The 24068-nt window shown below is 35.0% G+C and overlaps 2 long non-coding RNA genes across 2 annotated transcripts; one reads left to right on the top strand and one right to left on the bottom strand.

Moving 5' to 3' along the window:
- Positions 1-1110: 1110 nt before the first annotated feature.
- On the bottom strand, positions 1111-2057 carry LOC147485906 (uncharacterized). The gene is made up of 3 exons (XR_015201610.1): positions 1954-2057; positions 1359-1427; positions 1111-1262 (listed from the first exon to the last, which is right to left on the bottom strand). It is a non-coding gene; the product is annotated as an uncharacterized LOC147485906 (long non-coding RNA).
- Positions 2058-2346: 289 nt separating this feature from the next.
- LOC147485905 (uncharacterized) lies at positions 2347-6813 on the top strand. Its single transcript, XR_015201583.1, has 4 exons — positions 2347-3307; positions 3372-3469; positions 6228-6270; positions 6459-6813. It is a non-coding gene; the product is annotated as an uncharacterized LOC147485905 (long non-coding RNA).
- The last annotated feature ends 17255 nt before the right edge of the window (positions 6814-24068 follow it).

Genomic DNA, 24068 nt, shown 5'->3' with positions numbered 1-24068 from the left:
CTATCATCACCGCAAAATAGAATGTGATAAGAGTGGTAGCATACCATAGATCATTTTTTTTTTTTTTTTTGAAGAAGAAGAAGAAGAAGAAGAATAAGAGAAGAAAATCAATGCCGAGCTCATACTTGGTTGTCCAACAGTTCTGCTCCTTGCGTTTCAGTCAAGCTCTTAACAATCATAAATGGCATAGTTCAGGATTTTGGAATTTTCGAAATTCCGACAAATCCAAAAACCGGAATTCATTAAATTTCGACCCTATCACAGTCGGAATTTCGGATGATTTCGGAATTTCAGATATTTTGACTCTATATTCGAAATTCCGGTTTTTTAAAAAACCGAAATATTAGGCAGAATTCCAACGTTTCGTTCGGAATCACGAACACTGATAAATGGTATGTTTCATCTGATTGCGGCTACCCGAACAAAAAAGTTAGATGTATTCATTATTCGATGATATCCATATAATATACAGCATGTCTATGCCAGTAAATAATTAGAAGATCCATCCAATAGATTCAGATATATATAAAACATTACACATTTGCATTTTCTTTACACTGTAATTCAATTGTTGTAAAAAAAATGAAGCATATGTTAGTTTTGTTAGGCCTGGTGCATTTGACTTTGGTTATTTATGCAAAAATATCAAGGGATGTGTTAAAGGCTGAAGCTCTAAACACATAGATGTAAACCACTCTCCAAAAAAAGGTGCAAGTGATTTAAAATTAAAATTAAAATTAAAATATCAAGTGACTGTGTCAAAGCACACCACTATATTGAAAAACTTTAAACATCAAAGGTATCTAACTCTAAGGCACCAAACTTTCAAAGTCCTAACACAAAAGCTATACGCCACTCTTGGTGAATGCGTAAAAAATGTAAAGTCCAACAAAGATGTGAACCGTATATGACACATATCTTGGTTAAGTCGGAAATACCTCATCAACTTACGTGTTTCTATTTTCACATGATACATCAGTTTTCCTTTGTGCCGGCCGACTACTTCAAAAGTTTTTCATTGACAACCATGGTGCCGAATCTGTTGTAACAAAGTGATGCATTTAGTTGAGCATCAATTGAATTAAGTGTCACCAAAAACGTAAACAGAAGTGAAATATGATTGTATGATTACTCCACGAAAACTTATGTCAGTAGGGACCAGATGTGAGCCTCGTATCCAGCTATGGACCGATAATTTGGTATATGGCTTCGAACTGCTGTCAGTCCCCCCGCTGGTTGCTCTCATGTGCAAGTCAATATCTCTGTCAAACATGGATTATGAGAGCATGTTAAAAAGGCAACTTCTGAGAGAATTTTCAAACCCTCTCAACTCAGATAAGTTACCAGCAGATTGTTACCTGTTTATCTAAATTTGCAGAAGTCTCAATTTTGGCAGCCGAAACGACAGCAGTATCAAACAGAGTTGCCTGCAAGGACTACCCTTAAATCAGAGAAGGGGATACCAAATTGCAAATCAACATGCAGTCGGACGAATAAGAATAACCATCTCTTTTCAAAAGTCAAATATATCACTTCCTCATTAAGATGAAAATGCTCACGGAAATGCCGAAGTTATGGTTCAGTCATTGAGATATAATGCGCATAACTAAGAACGCACAACTTAATAACATCCAGAATGTTGCCTTCACAAATAAGGCACTAAGGCATAGAGAAATTAACTAACTAAAATAACAAAAATGACTGCAGATGAGCTTATAGCATCGATAAAAAAATCAAAATGTAGTTCACGGAACACCATCAAATGTCAAATGTTTTTTAATTGTAATCCATGCGAGAATGAGAAATGCATGCCATGCCAACATAGCTGTTAGGCCTTCCTCGACACAGCTCCAGACATATTATGGTACTGCTTTCACATTTATTACATTAGCATTATAGGTTGAAGAGCCCTGCGATTATTTGCACAAAACCAACAGTTCCTAAGGGCCATACCTGCTCTTCAGTGTTGGTAGTGAGATTCTCCATTCTCATTGGTAAAGGCCTAGTATGATCCCGTCGAGTCTCCTGCCAAATCACAACCCCAAATTCAGAAAAAAATAAAAATATATATATATATATATAGTTGTGCTTTTCTACGTGAATTTAGAAGTAGAGAAAGAAGGTTTTGGGGGAAGTGGAGAAAGAAGGTTTTGGGGGGACTGTGGGGTATAGAATCGGATTTGTGGGGGACTCATATATAATTCCTTTTTTCTCTCCTTTTTTCGGGGGGTTTTTTTTTTCCTCTCCTGATTTCTCGTGAGTAAAAAGGGTACTTAAAATTAGCCTACGTGGACACCCTCAGAGAACAGGAAAAAGGACTGCTATTATATATATATAAAGATTCTCTTCTTTCTCACTGCCGCTTTTCTTTCTAATTGTGGTCACTAATAATCCGATAATTATGGGAATTAGATTGTTAAAAGTTCAAAAACTTAAGTGACGGCAGACCAGCATCAAGGCTTTTGAATAAGTTCACGGCTTTCATTTAAGTATTTAACACGAGCAAGCAAGCGTAGACTTCATCTCTCTCACCTTTACTCTCTCCCCCCAATCCTGCAAATGGAAAACCCTACAAACTCAAGCTCTCCCTTCCGTCTCTCTCATCTCTTTTGACAACAAATGAGTTTTCTATCTTCTATACGCCGTTTTGTTGCGAATTTCGAGCTTTGAGCAAAGTCGAAGATCTCTTTTACTTCCAAGGTTTTGTTGCGAATTTCGAGCTTTGAGCAACGTCGAAGATCTCTTTTACTTCCAAGGTTCAAGCTTTTTCTCCCTTTTCATTTATTAAATAAAGTCGTCACTTATACCAAGTTTTGAACAGTAAAAGAGGAATTAGAGATTGGGTTGTTTGATTTGGTTAACTTAATTGATGTTTACATAAAATATCCAAATTGAAACCGCTTCCAATCTTGATAGGTTTTGTGGGAACTTTTCACAACTCTTTAGTGTGGGAAAGTTTTTTTTTTATTGTGTGTGTTGGGGGGAGATTAGAGTTATTGAGTGGGAAAAGTTCCTGCGAAAATGAACTAACCAATAGCATTTTGCTCACTCAAAAACCTCATTAAATCTGAACCATCAAAGTCCATACCCATTTCTATAGCTGCAGATAACAAAACCCGTCTCTCTTTACCTACTACACGTGCTATCGATTTCATCCTTAAATACCTTTCCACTTTCGATGAAGAAGAGGCTCCGATATGGTGGGTGACAGAGTTTCTACAACCCCTTCTATTGTTTATTGTTCAAAACCTGAAGGAGAAGAATCTGAAGCTTATCATGTTTGAACTCTTGCTTCTGTTCTTGGCAGGTCAGATTTTTATTATGGTGGCTGTGTAATTGATGATGGGCTATTTTTATTTTGGTTAAAATAGTGAGGAAGCTGCGAAAGATGCTATAATTTACAGTTATAAGGCTGCTGTTAGTGGATTTTCTGCTAAGCTTACTCCTAAACAAGTTTATCATATCTCAAGTATGTTACTTTGTTTATTTCTGTTTTGTAATTTTGATTAAAGCTTGGGATTGGTATGGTTGTTGCAATTTGTGATTGAATTGAAGAGTTTAGGTTGTTTAAATAATGCTAGTGATACTGATATGTTGGATTGAGTTGTATTTATTGGTCCATGAATTTGATGAAAATAGATTTGTTAGGGTGTCATTATTGGAGCTCATTTGAATATGAAAGTCTTTAAGTTAAGGGGTCACATATAAGGAGAGATAACAATTTCTTTAGTAAAAGGGAAGATCAGGTGGAGTAGTGCTTTAATATGTATGGTAAGGTGATGGCTAGGGCTGTCAATGGATTGGTTTGGGTCGGGTTTTGGAAAATTCAAACCCGAACCGATAAGAAAATTAGGAACCGAAACCAAACCAAACCGATAAGAAAATTAGGAATTCGAAACTGAACCGAACGAATCGATAAGAAATATTGTAAACCGAATCCGAACCGACCCAAACTAGGGGTGTCCATGGTTCGGTTCGGTCCGGTTTTAGGTAAATCTTAAGCCGAACCGGTAGTACTCGGTTCCTAAAAAATAGAACCGGTAGCAAACCGATAGATCGCAAAAACCGGGTATAGACCAAACCATAAATTTGGTTCGATTCGGTTTAAAACCGGTGCTTAAGCCCATTTTCTAAAAATTCTTATTTAAGCCTGATTTGCACCAAGCCCATACACTAAAAGCCTTCGTACAAATTGAAAAGCCCAAGTACATGGTCCAATATTTTTTAGTTAAGTCCAACCTCTTTAAAGACTTCTCCCAACAGTTTTTTTGTAATTTTAGGTGATGTGGGACTAAAAGAAAATGAAGTTACGGTGGACTAGGTAGAGGAGTACTTGCTGAGACAAATTTAGTCCCACATGGGCAAGAGAACACCATATATAGACAAAACTCTTAATAAATAGAGTTACCCTTTTACCACATTTCATGAGCTGTTGGGCTGGACTTTTCATAAGTGCGGTCAAACTTCAATACTAACTCTTGGGGTGTGCTGTATATAGCCGGTTCGGTTCGGTTTAAACGGTTGACCAAGAGCATAAATTGAAGACCGGACCGAAATGATTCAGGTTTACAAAATAAAAACCGTTAACCGAACCGAACTGTGAATAAACCATTAGAACCGACCGGTTTGGAGCGGTTTGGTTTGGTTTTTCGGTTTTCCGGTTTTAGTGAACAACCCTAACCCAAACAGAAAAACTATAAAATCAATTAAATCTTAAATTAAATCAATTAATTTCAACCACACAATTGATAAACATATACAAAATTAATCATAAATATTACTAAAATGTCATTTTATCGGTTTGGGTTCATATCGGTTCGGTGGAGGGCAAATTCGAAACCAAACCAATATCTTATTGGTTCGGTTCGGTTTCAGATCGGTAAAAAATAAATCAAATTATTAAAACCCAAACTTTTTTTTTCAGTTTGGTTCGAGTCAGTTATCGGGTTATCGAAACCCATTGACAGCCCTAGTGATGGCAACTTTAAAAATTGTAATTATTAGGTATGTATTTCCAAGGCGTATGTATACCAGTCATCAAGTAAGTGAATTGTGTTTCCATGTACATTGTCTTTTTCTAAACAGTAATAGCTAAGTCCATTATATTTTAATTTAATTGTTTGTGCTAGTATAAGCAATACCGTTTCTAATATTAATTTTATAAGAAATTTATATTAGATATTAGAATATATGGAGATGGTGTTTTGCGAAATATATTATTTCACATTAAGTTGATTATTAATTATTAGTTTATATATATACAAGTTATTATGATCGAACAAACTGTCAGACCGTGCCAGGTCGACCACTAGGCATTGTCCATGCAAGCCACAATAAAGGTCGTTTTTATCGCCGCGCAAAGCAAAGGCCGTGTCAAGCCATATCAATAAGCCACGTCAGGCCACATTACCAAGTCATACAAGCCACTTGCCAGGTCGCACTAGGCCAACACTAGGCCGTATTAGGCCATGTCAGGTTGCATCCAAGTCACTTATATGCCATATCACTTGGGCCAACGCCAAGCCTGGTGCCACAAAAATTATTTGTGATGCCAAATAGGCGTCACAAAAAAGTTGTTATGGTGTAGTGATTAAAATAGTCAACATCTTGCATCTTAGCTTACACAAAACATTAAGATAGTCTCGCCATTATGGATTCCAATTAGGTCACCATAACCTGTTCCATTTTAGTTCATATATTCGACTGTCTTTATTTTCATAGTGCTTACAGGTGGTTTGTTCCATGTACATTGTGTTGGGAGATAATAATGTTTCTTGCAGCACTAGTACGAGTCGGTTCCTGTATAGCTTTTTGTAAGAATGTAAGTACACACTACATCAACACTATGTCCCCCTCCTTCAAACAGTCGGTAGTTCCTTTCATTTTATATATTATACACTCGCACACACCATGTGATCTCAAAATCTGCTTAGCTTGAGTTTTCCTTGTTGCCCTAAGTAGCCAAAATGTTAAAGTTATTAGAGTTCATTACTGTTGCAATGAGTCTTATGGCTCTCTTTATCCTTGACCAGACTTGTTTAGTAAATCTTAAGACACCCATTATGATTTTTGGTGTTCGGTTGGTTTTTGCAGCAATACATTTTCATTATGACTTAGGTGGTGAGTTCATTGTTGCAATATTAAGTTTTCTATCTTGCGGTAACTAGGCTATGAATGATTTTTTATTTGTTCCTGTTTTTTGTCTTATTGACATGGTGCTTTTTCAGGATGAGAACCGTTATAATGCTTGTGGCCGGTGACTTGCTGAAGGTATATTTTCTTTAATCTTTTTTAGTACGTCCATTGAAATTATTCTTTGTTTTCTCTATATTTTGAAATTCACACTTGTGAATATGTTTGATTCAAACAAGAATCTTATAAAATGGTTTAAGGTATTTCCTTGTAATTTCTACACTATAGAAGTTTTGATTTGCGCTCACTAATTGTTTTACTTACAGGAGGGATTGAATATCATAAGCGAGTTGTGGAGAGAGCTATACTAAGAGTAGTCCCCATTTTGTGAGGTACACCGGAATATTGTAGTCGTGTTAGAAGTGTACTACACTGAGAAGCAAGTATACGAGTTTGTTGGCTTCATCCAAGAACGTGTTGAGGACTATGTTCAAAACGAATGATAAGTGTGTTTAAATTTATGTGATGACTCCGGTGGGCTAGGATGATTTATTTTTTAACTATTGAGATGTTTCATTTTGATTTTTATTTAAATACATATAACAATTATCTAAGTCTAATTTGGATTTGATTGGTTCAATGGAATTAGTATTTGTGAATGATATTTGAAAATTTAATGGATTATGTTTGTTAAGATTTTTTTAAAGGTGTATAAGCATTCAGCAGAGATATGGAGTGCAGAACCAATTGATGATATATATATATATATATATATATATATATATATATATATATATATATATATATATATATATATATATATTTTTTTTTTTTTTTGTAAAAATTGGAGTGCAGAATCAATTCAGTGAATTTTTGTTTTTTTTTTTTTGTAAAAATTTTAATCATTTGTCACGGTTTTGTGAAAACAGGTATAAAAAGATTACTTTTGATGACGGTTATGCATAACATTTATCACTATTCAATAAAAACAGTCATTAAAAGGTGGTTATATTATGATTGCTTCTAACTTTTTTGTGACTGTTTTTCAAAGTGTTTGTGACGGTTTTGGGAAAAAAAAATAACTCACTTGGTCACAGTTTTGGAAAAAAGAAACAGTGACAAAAGACTTTTTGTCACTGTTTTTAACAGTGATATAAAACATTTTTTCTTGTAGTGTTTTTTGATTTATGAATTTGTTTTCAGGCTTATGCAATCTAACCCTATACTGATCAATAATACCAGCTATGAGCATAGGATTATAACAATCTACTCACAACCACGCGATGTCAACCCAAAAAGGCTTCAGACGACTATTGCCCTATTATCTGTATTTGTGTGTGATTTATTTTTCATTTCGGACTATATTCACTAACGCCTTTGAGCTTTAATGATTGATTTAATGCACATTTATACCAAATTAATCAATATTTACCAAATTATTAAATATTTATGAACTTGGGTTGGGCTTCGAAATGCCCCAAATTTGCTACGCGAAATTGCACCGTCTATACTCGCCTCTCTACTCCTTCATTCCCACTTTCCAAGCTCTCAAAGAAACGGAAGCAGTTAATATCAAAACATAAAATGACCATCCTCAACAGTGAGTTAAATGTTAGTCATTCAAATTACCACATCTGAACGTTTTATTTCTCGACCCAACTTTTGACTACCAAAGAGACAAGATTTGGGAAGAAATTCACCACTAAAGCAGTTCTCTTTTTTAATAAGAACTTCAAATCCCATTTTCTTATCTAATGCAGGATGTTTTGCTATTAATTGGTGGTTAAGGTTTTTCCAATTGAGAGCCTTCATTAAGGATGTCATGTTTGTCACTTCTTATTCTGGTCTTGACTACCTAAGTATTGATATTAATTGGTGGCTTAGGTTTTTCCCATTGAGAGCCTTCATTAAAGATGTCCTCTTTGTTGCTTCTTATTCCGGTCTTGACTACCTAAGTACTACCAAACATGAAATTTGAATTTTAGGTATCTGTTCTCACTAATTACTAAAGGTATTTCCTTGAATAAATTGAGAGACAACTTTTAGTAAGTTAATTCTGGTTGTCAGTTCTTATTCCAGTATGGCAAATCAAAAGACACTTTCTCACATGGGATCACAAGGTGTACATGTCTTTAAAACATACTAAGCAACTGCATTCGATATAATTAATGCCTAATAACCAATCGTGCCGTAGGCACGGGTTATACCTAGTACCTTACAGAATGTGAGGAAACTGGACGATGAAAAACTTGACCAAATTGAAGCTCTTGAGAGTTGTTATAATATGTTAGTATTAGAATATGTTCAATATGGAAAGTCCCACATTTCTATAAGTGTGGATATCCATATTTAGTAGTTTCTATTATCATGTTTTAGTTTAGTATAAGTATGTAACTCTTTCAGACCTAAGAACTCTCTAACCCTAATCAATCTTCTAGTCTCTATTGTTCTTATTCTTGGTTTCTCTAATATATCAATGTCACAACTCTTCTAGCATCACCGCTAATATAGAATTTAACATGGTATCGGAGCGAGGTTTAGTGGTATGTTATGTGAATAATCCCTCACCAAGAAAAAAAAATCAATTAATTCTTTTTAAGTTTTTCAGTATAGTATTCAAGTCAAGTTTCAAGCTTTCTCACAAGAAAAAGGTCTTATATCTCAATTGAAGTTTCAATCTTTCTCTATTTGTGAGTTTACTGTTCACTGCACTGTTCACCAGCACTATTCACCGACACTGTTCACATGTACTATTCATCGTCATGTTAAAGTAAGTTTTCAAGATTCCGCTAGTGTTTAAAGTTTGTTTGAAGAATGCTAGAAGAAAGATCCAAAGTTTCTCAGTATTGGTTTCTTAGTATTGTTTCGCTTCCGCAATTTCTCTGTCTTAGTACTGATAAGAGGGGCACAACCTCTCTGTATCCAGGAATCTTTGAAGTTAGTATTGGACGAAGCACGCATGCGCTTAGTCCGCACGCCAAAAGTTGTTTTCAGTATTGTTCGTTTTGTATGCAACGAAAAGGGCGCGGATGCGCTCAACTATAGCCAAGCCCAAGGGGTGCATGCGCCCATGCTGGGGAAAAAAAAGTCAGTATAGAGGGCGCACGCGTGCTCGAAATTGGCCTTGCCAAAAGCGCGCCCGCGTTCTAGCCTCCACACATCAGGTTTCGAGATTTTTGAAGTATCAAGCCTTTGGAAGGTAGTTTACACTCTCGTCCAGGATTGGAGGGGTTGTATTGTTTGTATATCGTTATGGATGTTTGGGTTTCTAGCTTCCGCGCACTTGATATTGATGTCGTCTTCTGTCTCAGTTTCTAGAACATGATCAAGTTGTTTGTTTGAAGTATTATAAGGGCACATGACCTCTATCTTACAAGGAATTATTCTTTCCATCTTCCACTGTTCCAGAAGTTCGCAATCATAAAAAGGCGCGACCCACCCCCCACCCTCTATAGTGAGTATTGTTTGATGCATGTTATGTTAGAATTTTTTTGTGTATTGGAGTATGAAGCATTGTTTTTTGAAGTGGGCATTGGTTGGTTGTATAAGTTGGTATTTAGTTTTTTCTGTTCCAAGTTCAAGTCGGAATAGATAAGTCTTTGTATGTTCCTACTCCGCCTTGTATATTCCAACTTGAGAGGGGGAATAGGGAGATATGGAGATGTATGAGAAAGAGTACTCATGTCTCCATATTCCAGCATGCCTTGACGAACTCTTCATGACAAGGCATATCCATTATTTAGTCTTCAAGATTCAGCCTAAAGTAGCGATGAAGCCTAAACCTAAATAGCGGTCTTCAATATTCGGTTTAGTAGTCAAAGCTTAAACCGCACGTGCATTATGTTTCAGGTAGTAGTCAAGCCTAAACTGCAAGTATGTTTCAAGTAGTAGTCACGCCTAAACTGCATGTATGTTTCAGGTAGCAGTCAAGCCTAAACTGCAAGTATGTTTCAAGTAGCAGTCACGCCTAAACTGCACATATGTTTCAGGTAGCAGTCAAGCCTAAACTACAAGTATGTTTCAGGTAGTAGTCATGCCTAAACTGCACGTATGTTTCAGGTAGCAATCAAGCTTAAACTGCACCAGTATTCAGTATTCAGTATTCAAGAGTACCCATAAAAGTATTTTGTTGAAATTAGCAGTGATATTGATAGTAGCAACCAATAAGCGCACATCAAATCAGTGTTATTATTTTCAATTTATATTATGACAGCCATAACAGTGAATGGAGTGAGTAGTAGCCAAGCAGCGCGCCACTAAATCGGTGTTATGATTTCAGTTTGTGACTGTGGTACACCTTCAGTATTCAGGTTAGGTCATTGCCTACATCGACAATTTCACCTCCAGAATGTCTCAACAGTTGTTCGAGTTCTTCAACTAAAGACAGTTCTATGCGAAAGGGGGAGCAGTCTTATCTTTTGTTTTTTGTAATCCAAACTGTAATTTGCATAGTTTGTGTAATTATAGCTTGAGTGGGAGTATTAAAATATGTCAGTATTCGAATATGCCCAATATGAAAAGTCCCACATTTCTATAAGTGTGGACATCCATATCGATCTAGTAGTTTCTATTATCATGTTTTAGTTTAGTACTAGATTTTGGACCTGGGCATACGCCCGGGATCTATTAAATATTTTGTGTGCTGAAAAGGCCGGCTTTACAAAATGTCTTATACAAATTTTCGAATCAGAATATATTTTTATTGAAAATAAACCGAAATACGTTAATGAGCAGCGATTATGGTGCATAAGTACTTGGGAACTAAGGGATCAAATTGAGATAGCCTTTTCACTTTGTGGTTTATGATATTAAGCCATAATTTTCAAATATAATTATCTTAAACTCGATCTAGCTTGCATAATAGTTTTATTAGATTTATGGTGATTTAGTTGCAAATTTTCGAATCAGAATATATTTTTATTGAAAATAAACTGAAATACGTTAATGAGCAGCGATTATGGTGCATAAGTACTTGGGAACTAAGGAATCAAATTGAGATAGCCTCTTCACTTTGTGGTTTAGGATATTAATCCGTAATTTTCAAATGAAATTATCTTAAACTCGATCTAGCTTGTATAATAGTTTTATTAGATTTATGATGATTTAGCGGTAAATCATCACCGCTTGGCTTACGTACTAATATGTACAAATCACTAAAACAGATTGATTGTTTCCATATCCTCAAAGAATACGCTACTCCCACTTAAAAAGATTTATCACATGAACGTGTCCTACGAACGGGTACCGTTATATTAAATTATTCTAAAAAATATTAGCAACTATGCATAGCTATGAGATATGAAAATTATATTAATTACTCATTTAAATTTCTTGCACCACTCTCTATAAAAAAAAGGAAGCATCAAACCTTGATAAAACTCATCGACTTCTTTTTATTATTAGGTTTAATAATAGAAGTTTGATTGAAGTTTTGTGAGAATGCCCAATGTGGTGAAGATAATATTGAAGCTACTTGAATAGCAAGACATTCTCAATCACAGTAAAAGAATTATGATAAAAACTACTTAAAATGCAAAAATATATTTGTCAAGACATTTATTCCCCTTACATATAATACAAATATGTTTTAGGGTTATTAGTTCAATGCATGTGCATCAAATTTCTGATTTTCCATTAATTATTCTTTGAGGTTAGTTTAATGTAGTACGTTGCATCCAATTTCCAATTTCCAATTTCTCATTAATTATTCTTTGAGGTTAGTTCAATACAGTTTCATCAAATTTCCGATTTTCCATTAATTATTATTTGAGGTTTATTCATTAAGGTTAATTCAGTACAGTTGCATCCAATTTTCGATGTTTCATTAATTCAGTATTTGAGATTAGTTCATTGCATTTGCATCTATGTTCCAATCTCCCATTAATTACTCTTTGAGATTAATTCAATACATCTGCATCCAGTTTCTGATTTCCCATTAATTGTTTTTCTTGGTTAGTTCGATAGTTTATAATTTCTATACAGTTTGCATACATGTAAGAGTCTGTTTTTTATAAACTCACTTTCATTTTGGGTTCCTAATTACTCGTAATTACTCATGTGAGAAGGCTAAAAAAACAGACATTTATGCTTTGAGGTCAGTGTGATGCCGTTACATCCGACTTCGATTTCCAGTTAACTATTTTTTTAGGTTATTTCAATGCATTTGCATCCAATTTCTGATTTTTCGTTAGTTAATCTCTTATTTTAGTTTAATGCAGTTGCATCTAGTTTTTGGTTTTCCATTAATTATTCTTTGAGGTTAGTTCAATGCAGTTGCATCTAATTTTCGATTTTACGTTAATTGTTCTTTGAGGTTAGTTCAATGCAGTTGCATTAAGTTTTCGATTTCTCGTTAATTATTTTTTGGGGTTAGTTCAATGCAGTTATATCAAATTTATAATTTTCCGTTAATTATTCATTTAGGTTAGTTTAGTGCAGTTTCATCTATTTTTCAATGTTTTGTTAATTAGTCTTTGAGATTAGTTCATTGCATTTGGATCTAGTTTCCGATTTCCAGTTAATAACTCTTTAAGGTTAGTTTAATACATCTGCATCTAGTTTCTGATTATTTATGCTTTAAGGTTAGTTTGATGCAATTATATCTGGTTTCTGATATCCCGTTAATTATTCTTTGAAATTATTTCAACGCATTTGCATTTAGTTTCCGATTTCCCACCAATTATTCTGTGAGGTTAGTTCAATGCAGTTGCATTCCGTTTTTGATTTTCTGTTAATTATTTTTTGAGTTTAGTTCAATACATTTGCATCTAATTTTCAATTTCCCATTATTTATTATCTGAGGTTTGTTTAATGTATTTGCATACCGTTTTCGATTTCCCGTTAGATATTTTTCAAGGATTTGCATCCAATTTCTAATTTTCCATTAGTTATTATCTGATGTTAGTTTAATGCAATTGCATCTAGTTTTTTATTTCTAGTTAATTATTTTTTGAGTTTAGTTTATTGCATTTGCATAAAATTTCCGATTTCCCGTTAATTACTCTTTGAGCTCAGTTATGTATTTGAATCAAGTTTCCAATTTTCTTTTAATTATCCAATGTGGTGTATAATACCAACTTCTACTGATCCATCTATAGTAGGGGTGGGAATTTGGCCCTAACGATCCTAACCCGGCCCTGACCGACCCGACCCTAAGCCCTATAAAGCCCTCACAACTAAAGCCCTCACAGAGTTTAGGGCCGGGCCGGGCCGGCCCTAATGCCTTCTAGGGCAGGGCTAGGGCTAAGATTCTAAAACATAGGCCCGACCCTAATTCAGCCCTCATTATCCCGACCCTAACCAAGCCCTAACCGGCCCTGTTTCACACTTTCACTATAAATACACATACCATAATTGTCCAACTCTTTGTTAAATATTTTCAATTAAAATAACATTGTCCTTTGTAATTTATCACTTACACCCAAGAGTACTTCCAATAACTTGTCTTATATAACAAAAACTTCCAATTTATCAATACAGTTGCATCCAGTTTCCGATTTCCCGTTAATTTAATATTTGAGGGTTAGCTGAATGCATTTGCATCCCGTTTCCGACAATTATTTTTTTATGTTAGTTTAATGTATGTGCATCCAAGTTTTGATTTTTCATTAATTATTCTTTGAGGTTAGTTTAATGCAGTTGTATCCATATTCTAATTTTCTATTAATTTCTTTTTAAGATTAGTTTAATGCTTGCATTTGTATCCAGTTTCTAATTTTCTGTTAAATATTATTTGAGGTTAGTTCGATGCATTTGCATCCAGTTTTCGATTCCCCATTAATTGCTTTTTGACGTTATTTTCATTCAGTATTATATATTTTTTAAAATATTTGTCATTATTGTTTTGCCGTTATTTTTTTTTTTTTTTCATTTTCTATTATATATTTTGTGATGTTATTTTTTGTATAATTGTTTTTAACTATGATTTGAGGCCGTATTAAGGATATATTCGAAATAAGTCAGTGTTTTATCATAGACATTAAAATTATATGATTTGGGAATTAGTTTCTACAAATCACCTATTTTTTAATAATTTTTTTTATTTGATTAAATATTTGAGAATTGGAACCCTAAAAGTGTTTGATTAGTAATAGGAAATTACTTTTTACAAATCACCTATTTTTTAGCAATTTTTTTATTTGATCAAATATATAAGAATTAGAAATACACTCAAACTCTCCAAATATAAGAATTATAAATGCACTCAAACTCTTCAAAGAGGTTCCATGTACGTGGGATTATAGGTCATTAGAAAAGACCATCTTTCATATTAGAGTGACACATAGGAGAGAAAAAAAACTAACTCTCATATTAGAGTGCCACATAGGAAAAAGAAAATGCTCCATGAGAGGTCTCTGCTTTAGTATATAGATAGTAGATAAGTATGTAACTCTAGGTAGAGAACATTCCCTCAGACCTAAGAACTCTTTAACCCTAATCAATCTCTAGTCTCTATTGTTCTTCTTCTTGGTTTCTCTAATACATCAATGTCACAACTCTCCTAGCATCACCACTAACATAGAATCTAACAAGAGTCAAGCATATGCCCCCACTTGTTCATATATGTGTGTATCGGTGGATACAAGTGCACATCCCTCAAAACGGGCCTAAAATAAGAAAAGAACAAATAACTGCAGCTGAATATGAAATCTTTTTAAGAAAGCTCAGTGTGGGTCTCTATATGTTCCTGTCATAAGTTTGGGCTGGTTAAAAAAGGGGCAGGATTGACACCTATTTGGCAAAAAGTAGAAGAATAATGGTTATTCTTTATATGTCATTTTACACCTCACATGTCTGATAGTTCTACGACATCGGATTGCCGCGAGATTCCATATCCTGGGTAGACAGTTACCGTGAGATCGCACAATCCACAACATCAGATTGCCGCGAAATCTCATATCCCACGGCAGAGTTACCACAAAAGATTTTTTTGTGTTTTTTGTTTTTTATCAGTGAAATATCCCATACCAGCGCACACTAGTTACAGAAAAGCATCACCAGTATTAATTTTACCAAAAAGAGAAGTATCCCAATTACCACACTAGAAGTTCCAATGTACTTGAAGATAAAGATTGGCACGTAACTCCTTAGACCAAAGGGTCATATGCCCATATGGACACTATAAATGCCCACGACGTCCACGCTCAACGAACCAAGCCTAAACCATACCCTAATACCTTTACATTGAAAGACTAAATATGTATTCCAACTTTCCAAGCCGTAGAAATGGAATTTTCACATAGAGTAATAGTAATCAAAGTCAAGTCCATCGAGGGAGGAAAATATGAGATCAAATGGGCACATAACGTGCGTTAAGCACCTGAGGCTATTGATATCCATTGTCCAACAACATTAACTTTTTTTTTTTTCGATAATCAATCCATCACCATTAACAATAACTTCCTTAATGACAGATGAGAAGTCCTCACATGCACCAAATCATAATTGCAAAGAACGCCACATGGAGAAATTGACATAAAACAGCCATAAAGGACACCCACTTGATAAGACATTATCAAAGGACACCTACTTTGGTCATATAGACGAGTATAAATGATCTTGGAGTATAGACTATACTCCTGAAATGGACTGCTAAAGGGGCCATGTTAATAAGCCATTCCAGTCACATTACAATTACAGAAATGGAAACGCTAAGAGAGAAGGGTATCACTGTATCGTACACATATATATCTAAATCAGGAAAGTGTCCACTGTCCAGTGGCCTACTGGTAAAGATTTGGGAGGTTGGGAGTTGGGACCAAATTCTTAGCTTTAGTCCCTCTATCACTACGGAAGGGAATTTAAGAGCATTTTTAATGGTGAGACCTATTGAGCACCAAACACTAAATTCTTGAAAATTTGGTGTTTTTCATTTTTAATGGTGAGACCCTTGAATGCCAAACCAAACACCAAATCGGTTGAAATTTGGTGTTTGCTTTGGTACTGAACCAAATGTACGACGCGGTGTTTTGAACACCACGCGGTTTTCCCAACACCGCGTGGGCGAAAACACTTTCTCATTTTTTAGACAAAAACAAGCTTCTATTGTAGGCTTTTCTCTCGCGGTGTTCCGAAAGCAGCGACTGTGTTGGGCTTTATTTAACGCGATTTTGGAAACACCGCGATGTACATTTGGTGCTCACTCTTTGATGTTTCCACTGAAATTGTTTGGTGTTTATTTGGTTTGGTGTTGGTTTGCTAAAAAAAAAATTGGTATTTTTCAGGTCTCACCATTAAAGATGCTCTAAGGGAATAAAGTTTTAACTGCAAAAAAAAAAAAAAAACAAACACAAACACAAAAACAATAATAATAATAATACAGTTGCACTCACTACTCTACTACAGAATGTGCAAGTACACTGCATAAATCGAGTTTCCTACCTCCAACAAAGCCTTTCTATTTTCTTTTTGTTGAAAAAGAGAAACATACAGAGGTTTTCCCCAAACAATCTTTCTATTCATTTCATCCACCTATTAAAAAAGGTGCACTCTAGTAAGATCTCAAACTTGCAGCCCAATATGTATGTCAGTATGTGTGTATATGAAGGAGGTTAAGAACAACATACTGCTTTAGCAGCAGCACGAGTAGAAAATGCAACAAAACCAAAGCCCCTGCTCTGCCCATGAGAATCAAGCATCACCTGAACAAAAACAAAGAATTATGAAGTTACATACTTGTCCCCCTCGAAAAAGCAAAAGACCATCTAATGCATCCATTTGCCAGCACATACCTTGTAGGACGTTACCGTATCAAGTTCAAAAACAACTTCAATTTTTCATTATTTAAGCTATCATCAAGATTTTTCAAATATAAATTAGCACCTTGTAGTTTTTCTAATTCACTCTTTCTTTCTTGTGCAGATTTGAACTTCTGCTTTGTTTATTTCACCCTTCGTATCTTTTTTACGCTGGAAAAAAAGCAACATATAGAGGTTTCTCCACAATAATCTTTCAATTCATTTCATTCACCTATTAAAAAAAGTGCATACATGTTGGTAACAATTTCTGCAACAAGAACAAACTGTGAATAAGAAGGCTGGCTGAGGCACGGATCAAACGCTTTCTTTAAAGTTATTTCGCATCTGTTCCTCTTTATGCAGACAAAGCGCGTCAACCTCCAGGATACAACAGCCAGATAGACTCTCCTTTGTTTACTGCAGATAAACCAAAGAAGAAAAGAAGAACCACGATACTGATCTTATGAGAGCCCTCAACTTAGTATAGAAAATAGTTTTTCACTCATCTTATTAGCTGCTGCTCTAGGAGTATTTATAGAGGAAAAACGTGGAGCATTTAGTAGATCCAGATAGGGTACTGATCCAGTTTCCCGATAAGAATTAGATTCTATAAGTCTATCACATTTGTTTCCCAATCTATATCCAATTCTGTTTCCAAACTTATCCGGAAAAGTTTAAGGAAAATGGTTTACCAAAAAGAAGATAAGGGATCATAGAGCCCGAGCCCAAGTTCACCTCTTGTTTTATCCAAAATAACACAACAATCCCCAACTTATTTTTGATAAAAACAAAATATAAAATATACTTAAGGGCAATCAATATTAGTATCAACATGTTATGCATAGATGAAGGTGTTCACGACTTAAACTTTTACGTAGTGAAAATTACTCAAAGTATAAGAGCCATAAGTGGCTAAGTCTTAAACTTAGGTCTTGAGTATACAATAAGTTATAATCACGCACAACATATCCAGTGTTCTCCTTTCATGTTCTGCACATTAAAGGCCATGTGCTCTCCTAGATTCGTGAATGATCTAGAGAATCAACCCTCATTCTTATAGAAAGCGGCCTCTACTTTCACATTCACTAGGTGAGTCTATCAAGAGTGCTCCTGTAGCTATGCACTCCGCCCATAAGGACCATAGAACTTCATTAAGAGTTTTTCCCAGAAAACCTTAACCTCTATTTATCGCTGCAGGATTTCATACATTTTACTATCTAACTACGGGACAGATAAGTAACAATGTATGTCTCACAACCAACATTCTATGACTTGTTCTTCCCTTTGAACCTAGTTCTTGGGATCTCCAGTCCCTAGGTTGGGTTACCATCATAGATGTTCATCTTTTAATTGCCTTCAGTCCTATGCTAGTGGAGCAATCCACATTGTATCTCTGGCCAGAGCTTTGGTTTGTGAATCTGCAAGGTTATCTTCAGATCTCACAAAATCAAAATAATATGGACTCTCCTAATAATAGTTGTAATGCTATCAACAAAGTATCATTGTAACTAATACCGTCTATCTTAGACTAGTATATGAGTAAGAAAGCCTAGTACCCAACTAGTTTCTTCACTCGTACTAGCCAAAGCAATAATCTCAAACTCTATAACATACTATGCTATTATGGTATGTTTCTTGGACTTCCAAGATACAACACCTCCACCAATGCTAAACACATAGCCACTGGTTCTTCTGAAAGGATGTTCCAATCCGAATCTATTGCCTGCTAGTATACCTGAAAATAACACCTACTACATAGGCAATGTCAGGTCTGATACAATCTGTAGCATATCTCAAACTACCAATGATACTTGCATATTCCTTCTGATTCACAGGTTCACCATTATTCGCAAATAATTTAACACAGGGATCAAAAGGAATACTCACAGTCACGCAATCGAAGTAGTTATACTTCAACATTTTCTCAATGTAGTGTGACTGATCCAGCAATATGCCATCAGACGATCTTGTAATTTTGATTCTCAATATTACATCAGCCTCACCTAAGTCCTTCATATCAAAGTTAGAAGATAATAGGTTCTTGGTTTTTTTTACAACATGTAAATTGGAACCAAAGATTAGTAGATCATCAACATATAAGCATATAATAATACATATCCCATCAGAATACTTATGATAAATGCACTTGTCACTTTCATTTATCTTGAACCCACTGGTAATTATAAAATTATCGAACTTCTCATGCCACTGTTTAGGTGCCTGTTTCAACCCATAAAGTGACTTAAGTAATCTGCATACCTTTTTACCATTATCTGGTTCCACATAACTTGTTGGCTGATCGATCCATGTAAATCTCCTCTTCTAAATCCCCGTTTAGAAAGGCTGTCTTAACATCCATCTGATGAATAACAAAATTATGAACAACATCAACAGAAAATAATACTCTAATGGATGTTATCCGTGTAACAGGTGAATATGTGTCAAAGAAATCAAAGTTCTCTCTCTCTCTAAAGCCCTTGATAACAAGCCTTGCTTTAAACTTATCCACTGAACCATCGATTTTTAAACTTCCTTCTTAAAACTCATTTGATTCCTATAGTTTTACAACCAATAGACAAATCAACAAGTTTCCAAGTTTTGTTTTCTACGAGTGAATCAATCTCACTTGAATGACTTCTCTCCAAAACTCGAAATCAAAATATATGAGAGCTTCTTCAATGGAGGAGGGAGCTCCTTCCAAAGTACAGTGACAAAGTCGGGTCCCAAAACCTTAGTGACCTTAAGCTCTTTTATATCTTTTAGGTTCATCTTCTGTGTCCATGATTCTATCATGCAATCTAGATATGTCAGTGTCAGAAACATCAATATTTGGGGCCTCAGAGGATAATACCCCCACTAGCACCCCCACTATTTCTAGATAAATATGGAAATCTATCTTCAAGAAACTCAATATAAGATAATCAACAAAAACATTACTCATCATATCTAGAAAAACGTAGGCATTGCTCTCCATAGCATTGCCTAAAAAGACACACTCAAAAGCCTTACTCTCAAGCTTTGAGATTTTGGGATCATGCTTCCTTACAAAAGCCAGACATCCCCATATTCTGAAGTAATTCAAATTAGGCTTCTTGTTCTTCCATAGCTCATAAAGTGTAACTTTTGTCTTAAAATTAGCAATTCTATCCAACACATATATAGTTAACAATCAAAACAGCTTCATCCACAAATTTGAAGGTGCTCCAAAACTAAGCAACATAGCAACAATTAATCCCTTGAAGTGTTTTGTTCTTACGTTCATCTACTCCATTCATTTCAGGTGAATAAGGAGTTGTCATCTCATGAAAAATACCATGTGATTACAAGAAAAAGATTAAAATAAACATAACCATATTTAGTACCTCAATCACTTTGAATTACTTTAATGTTCCTATCATGTTGATTTTGAACCTCAAGTACATAAGCTTTAAAAGCATAAAAAACACCACTTTTTATCATCAGCAATTAAACATATGTAAATTTCGAGCAACCATCAATGAACGTAATAAAATACCTTTTACCACCTCTAGTCAGAACACCTTCAAGCTCACAAATATCAATGTATACCAAGTCTAGCATATTTGTATTTCTTTCAACTGATTTGTGACACTTCTTTGTGATTTTGGCCTTAGTGCAAGATCCACCGTGTACAAAATCATCATCATTCAAATAAGGAATTAAATCAAGTATGCTCATGTTCTTAACATATTTCCTATTAATATGATATAATCTACAATGCCAACATTAACAGAACAAAAAATCATGTCAGTAGATGTATAAGATTATTAAGATTAATAACATCCAATTCGGTCCATACACCTAACAATCTCCACCTTGGACCAAAACTGGTCTAACCGAACCATCGGCTTTGTCTCATCAGTCAGACATGACTAGGGCCAAGCCTAGGGACCATCCATGGTACCCTCACAGATGTCTCACCCAAGACTGATACTGTCCCCAACCTTAGCCATCACTTGGCCCAAATCTCAGTTGGACCTCATCTAAGGTGTGGGGTTCTATATCAATAGAAGTGTAGCTCCATGACTACTAGATATGGGATCAACAAACTTCAATATCTCCTTACATGCATATCCCTTACCAGCAAAGACACCAACCTTGGTGATCATATATGTACAAATGAGAAATTAATCTCAAACAATTATATCTAGTCAATGAAAAAACTTTCAATGCATGTTAACCAACACCCAGTGCCACAACATATTGACTAGATAAATAACTAGAACATATAGACTTAGGTTTTAAATTTCCTTAAATTAAAAACTCTAGCATGTAATTCTATGTTTTAATCCATCTCACAATATAAAACAAAGAATTGCATAGATTTGGTAAAGAATACGATACCTATCCGATTGAAAAATCAGATTACCACGATTCGCTATTCGACGAGAAATTGGCCCATAAAGAACTGTAAAACTGAATCGGCTCTGGACGAATTAGGCTTCAAGCCATACACCGTTGGAAACATCTCTGAGTTAGCTTTCTAACGCAAAAAGCGGATTATGAATCCGATCATCGAGCAAAACGTTATAGCCGTTTTCGTCAGAATAGTCCCACCATTCCGAATTTTGAACTATTTTTTCTTTTTTTCCGATAATCTCCAATTCCGAATTTCGAACTATTTTTTTTCCCGATAATCTCCAAATCTCGAAATCAGATTTTGTTCATTCCTTATTCCTTGCTTAGTAAGCTCATGATGTAACCATCACCATGCTGGCTGAAGAGCCTATACAAGTATCCATATGAAACACTTTTCTGTATCGCTAGAAGAAGAGTCCAAGATAACTTATCTAAAGATTCAATTTTATCTTTCTATCTTCAACGACCAAAGATTCATAACACCAGTTTCTAAAAACCGACCAAAGATTGAGTTTTTTTTATTATTATTAGATGAGGATGTGACCATACCACCGTACATGTCATAGTTGAAGTTCAGAATAATCCTCCCATTGCTCATCTTAGATGGCACCCTTACTTTAATAAGTTAGAAGAGTCAGACCAGGTTTGTCGGCTCTGATTTCACTTGTTTCTCCCCTAGCAAGTGGTAGTCGAGGATCATGATCCTCATAGCTTCCCTGAATCAAGAAGTCACATACCAGTAACCCCATAACCCCAACCAACCGGCCTCATCAGATAAGATGGTACAACTCTTAATCGCTTATTCCATAAATGAAAACCGAGAAACAAACTTTAACCCTTTTTCGTATTCACTGTCAAACAACCTTAAAATTGTTGGTAACAATTTCTGCAACAAGAACAAACTGTGAATAAGAAGGCTGGCTGAAGCATGGATCAAACGCTTTCTTTAAGGTTGTTTCGCGTCTGTTCCTCTTTATACAGACAAAGCGCGTCAACCTCCAGGATACAACAGCCAGATAGACTATCATTTGTTTACTGCAGATAAACCAAAGAAAAAAAGAAGAACTACGATACTGATCTTATGAAAGCCCTCGACTTAGTATAGAAAATAGTTTTTCACACATCTTATTAACTGCTGCTTTAGGAGTATTTATATAGGAAAAACGTGGAGCACTTAGTAGATCCAGAGATAGGATACTGATCCAGTTTCCCGATAAGAATTGGATTCTACAAGTCTATCACATTTGTTTCCCAATCCATATCCAATTCTGTTTCCAAACTTATCCGGAACAGTTTAAGGAAAATGGTTTACCAAGATAAAGGATCATATAGCCCAAGTTCACCTCTTGTTTTATCCAAAATAACACAACAATACATATAAGACCTCAAACTCCGAACCAAATAGGTATATGTACAACTGTAGATGTAGGAGGTTAAGAACAACATACTGCTTTAGCAGTAACATCAGTATTGGAGAGAGTCCACATCAGCATAAGCATGTGACAACATAACAAATTCTGTTATAACAAATTTCTAAAATAGTCTAACAATTATTCAGTTATTAGTTCTAACAGATTCAGTTATGGTTTTGTAACTAACTTCAATACTCTTCTATATAAAGAGAACAATGTAAGTAGAGAAGCTTAATGAAATGAACTGTAATTTGAGTCGATGTCTCATTATCTTATCATGGTATCAGAGCTCTGCTTCTAATGACGATTATGCGATCCACCATTAACGCACATCAAAGCTTCTGCTACAAATGATTCTTCTCTTCATCACTTCAAACACTAATCAAATTCATTTATTAGAATCAGCTAAGCTTCTCTTCCTATAACAAAATTTTCAATTTTATTTCTAAGTCATTCAATTTCTTCAGTAATTGCTTCGTTTTTATCCAAACTCCATTAATGGAAGCTTCAACCAATACTTCAATGACATCGATCAATATTACCCATTTCATTCCCATAAAATTGACGAAAGATAACTTTCTTTTATGGAAATCATTGTGTCTACCTATTTTGCGTAGCACCAATTTACTTGGAATTGTTGATGGATCAAGTGTGTGTCCCTCAATGTTCTTGACTGATGAGTCTGGAAATGAGACTACAACAATTAATCCTCTGTATCTTTCATGGCAAAAGAGTGATCAAACACTACTTATATAGTTAAATGCCACAATATCTGAAACACTTCTCCAATATGTGATTGGTTCTTCTACTGCTCGTGAACTCTGGTTAATACTTGAAAGAAGATTTTCAGCATGCTCTCGTTCACACATTTCTCAACTCAAGAACAAGTTACAAGCTATCAAGAAAGGTGCTTCTACTATGTCAGATTATCTACATCAAATTAAACAAATCTTAGATAACTTGATGGCAGCTGGAATTGTTTTTTCTGATGGCGATTTAGTTGATCAAGTTCTACGTGGCCTTACTCATGAATATGATTCTTTCTGTATGTACTTCTATCCATTTGGAATTACACGGTCTTTTGTTGAGTGAGGAAATCAACATCAGTGATAGACAAAAATTGTTGCTTGATAATTCACCACAAGCATTTGCAATGAATTTTAATCATTCAAGCTTTGGCAATGCTACTACAAGTTATAATGGCAATCGTGGTGGTAGAAGTTCTTATAACAGAGGTAGAGGAAGAAATTTTCAAGGAAGAGGCTCAAATTTTGGAAGAGGTTTTTATCCAATGCAAGGTCCTGGATCTAGTTCTAGTTCTCTTGAACAACTAAGAGAGCAAAATCCATAATGGCAGCAAAATGAAACTAAATCTTCCATGCTAACATGTCAAATTTGTGGCAAGCTTGGT

The sequence above is a fragment of the Coptis chinensis genome, chromosome 7, assembly GCF_015680905.1.
Source record: "Coptis chinensis isolate HL-2020 chromosome 7, ASM1568090v1, whole genome shotgun sequence".
Classification (NCBI taxonomy): Eukaryota; Viridiplantae; Streptophyta; class Magnoliopsida; order Ranunculales; family Ranunculaceae; genus Coptis; species Coptis chinensis.
This window is presented reverse-complemented; position numbering and strand designations above follow the sequence as displayed.